Consider the following 3,658-nt stretch of genomic DNA (forward strand, 5'->3'; position numbering starts at 1 on the left):
TGTTTTTAAGGCTCCCTTGCATGTTTTTAATATGTCACTTCTTGAGGGAGACTTTTTTGAGTTCACGTTTTACTGAGATGAAATACCACACACAAATTCAATAGTCGATCGATAAGAGTCTTCATAACTACATCATATCATTGTATATTTAAAATATACTATTTTAAAGCAAAGAAAATGTTAAATATTACAGTTTGGGGGAGATTGTGCCACCTTTGCTCATGATAAAGTCCTCCACAGAATGACTTATTGACTGAGAAGTATTTGTTGGATTGACTCACTCTTATGTTCTGGCATCCTGCACCTTTCCACTGATATGCCTATTATTTATCTATGTGGAGATAGTGTTTTTAAAATGTATTCCTATCCCAAATGGTTTTATCATATGTTGTCCTGAATGTATTGGATTAATATGCCCAAATGTTTCCTGTTTGAAAATTAAGAAATTTTTAAGAATCCATATACAAAAGTTATCTCAAGTCTTTACTATTTCCTGTAGGTAGCTATTCCTTGCCCTTGTGAAATTTTCTCCAAAGATTATCATTGTCATTTATCGAAGATCTATGCCACATACAATCCCAGGTGCTTCACCTCCCTACAGCTTTCATACTAACCTGAAAAAAAACCCAGAACTCCTGCTGACCTCATTGGTATCTGTGGTAGAAACAATAGTGCTGTATAATATGTTGCACTATTATACATCTTCAGCCATACGACTTTCCCTTGGCTATTTAATCCACCGTTGTTGTGACTAATTTAAAAACTCCCAGACACATCCACATGCTGCCTGTTAAGATGAAACTTAACTTGCCAAAGCAGCATTGCCCTCTCTGCTCAAATACAGAGTTCCATTCTTTTATCAAATTATACTTGGTTGACTTGTAGAACACGGAGTAATAATTCCTGGCCTAATGGCAGGTTTAAGGTCTAACGTCTCACACCCCATGCCAAAAATACACTTTCTCACGGACATAAGGCATTTCTTGGATTGAAATACAAAGTTTTAACATTGCAATTCGGTATTAAGATGATATTACTCATTTTTAGAGATCTTGTACTGTGTACATTACATTTCCTCCCTAACATTTGTGTATTTGAAATCATGCAGTGAACAGGGTGCAAGAAACAAAGGACTGCCTGTTGGAGGGAGTTCGTTAGAAAGTTTGGGGGATTGTCTTTATTCAAACTCTTCAAAGTCAAGGTTGGAGAGAAAAGACGAATTCTAAGAATGTAGGTTCGATCAAAGGGCTAAAAGATGGCAGTAAACAGAAGATAAAGAATATGCTTTATCCTCCAGTGGGTACCTGGTAGAAGCTGCTCCAGAAAGTGTTGCCTGGCAGAACTCGTGTCATATCAGGAGTGAAAAGCCCTGTATACCATGAGGAAATCCAAGAATTACAAAGGGAATTCAGATGGGTATTGAAAATCATTAAGGAGGAAAAAGGATGCCGCACAGGGAGTTCATCGTCTCCTAACACATGCAGAATGAAGAAACTCTAGAAGGCAGACTTTGAAGAATATGAGGACAGGAAATAATAATGGATGAGGTAGTACAAAGAGAAACAGAATCAAAAATAAGGTTCATACTAGTGTAAAAAGAAGTAGGCAGAAGATGAAGTGCCAAGGAAGATGAGAAGAAAAGCAAGTCTTGGCACGCTGTATGCACACAGACACAGAAACCAAGGATGTGACACACATAAGGAGAATTCACAAGGCACCACAGAACAGAATGCTTTACCAAAAGCGGAACAAACAGGGTATAACCTGAGATTCATGACTCGAAAGACACTACCCAGTGCATATGGTGACAGATGAAGGGACAGTCCTCTACTCAGAGTATACCCAGAAAAGCTGGGGTTTCTTACTTGGCAGGACTTAAAACTGTGGGGCATTGACCTGAGGCTAACGGAGAAAACCCTGTTGGTTATCTTCTACATTTGGTCAAACAACACTACCAGATTCCTACTGAATTATACCAGAGCACCTTCACCAGGCTGGTGAAAAGATGGCAATGCTCAAAGAAATGGAAACTTGGGTGATCATCAGAATTCTTTCCTCCCTGAGAAGAAATGAGAAGGTGTGACAGGATAATGAAGACAGAAAGTTCAAGGAAGATGGAGGCTCTAACCGTTTGAAATACCTGATTAATGGAAGACACTAATAACATGAACGGGCACTTACTCAAACACCTCTTGCATAAGTTTTCTGGAATTGGTGCTAGCACAGTTGATAAGAACTTCAAAATAAAGTTGCGGGGGGGGGGGGGGGGAAAGGCATTTGCCAAAGACTCATGTAATTGGCATGCCTGATTTTCATGGATAAATTTACCAAGGTGGCTCATGCCAGATTAAGTCAAAACTCTTTTCTAATGTGAGTTCTTACCTTGTTAATGCATTAAGTTTGATCTCTGTTGAAGCTAGAGAAGTATTTGGTATGATACTGTATTGGAAAATATTACTGAAAACAGATACAGAAGAGATGGATTAGCATGCAATATTGCAAAATAAATCAGAACTTGGCTGAACTGTTGCTTTTACAGGGAACAGTTGAACTGAAGGGAAGCTAGTAGTGGGGATCTTCCATATTTTAGAACTGGTCTTTAAAGCACTTTGTGACCTTACACAAAAAGCCAGGATGGGTTAATGGTACAGTTGCAAGGTGTGACACTTCAAACCGGGACCAGATGATCACACAGGAAAACGCTAATGACATCGGTGGCCGGAATAACAGAAACAAGATATAATAAAAGGTTGATTTACATATTGTAGCAGGGATTTACGAGAGGTGAGCACCTGAAGACACCAAACGTAGGCTCCTTATGGTTTGGCTATGAACCACCAGTATGACGTAACTGTGGAAGAAAACCCAACAAAAGAGGATCTAGCAGGCAACACAGTGGAAGCAGACACAGCGAAAAACCCGTTCTATGATGCGATACCAGCAGCGCCTCATCGGCACGCCTGCGTGTGCAGTTCTGCTCACTTGTCTGCGAGAGGGATTGATCCAAACTGCAAATCGTGCAGAGCCGGGCTGTGAGAACGACCATGGGAATTACGAGAAGTAACTCGGAATTTTGGTTACCTTCATGACCACAGAACCCTGACTAGAAATCGGCCGTAAATCAGTTCAGGCTGGAAAACACGACGATTTTAACGATTACAGGAGCGAGTTTCTGAAGTGACTTCCCATTGTGTCGGGGCAACTGCCGTTCGCCGGGAGGAACGCCTCCCTCGTCAGGCTCCACGGGCAGCCCCGGCCTGAGGAGAGCGGGCGTCCCCTCAGGAGCGCGGGCGTCCCGCTCTCCTCAGGCCGGGGCTGCGCGCCCAACGGCCGACGCCGGCCCGCGCGCGGCCGGGAGGGACCAAGCCGGGCGGGGGAGGAGCGGGGGGTGTCAGCGGGCGGTGGCACATTCCAAAAGGGCCACCGCAACGCTCCGCTCCCCCCTCCCCGCCCCGCTAAGCTCCGTCCGGGCGTGACGTCACCACGCCGCGGCGTCGGGGAGGGGGGCGTGGCCGCCGCCTCTTCCCAGGGTGCAGCGCAGAAGTTGAGCCCCATCTTGGGCGAGGGGAGCCGCAGTCGGAGCCCGCGCTCCCGGGGCCGGCGCAGCGCAGCGGGGCCGCCCGCTCCCGCCCGGCGGAGGGGCCGCCTCTCCTCCTCT

This window comes from Haliaeetus leucocephalus, unplaced genomic scaffold, assembly GCF_000737465.1.
Source record: "Haliaeetus leucocephalus isolate CR32 unplaced genomic scaffold, Haliaeetus_leucocephalus-4.0 Scaffold1014, whole genome shotgun sequence".
In the NCBI taxonomy this organism is placed as follows: Eukaryota; Metazoa; Chordata; class Aves; order Accipitriformes; family Accipitridae; genus Haliaeetus; species Haliaeetus leucocephalus.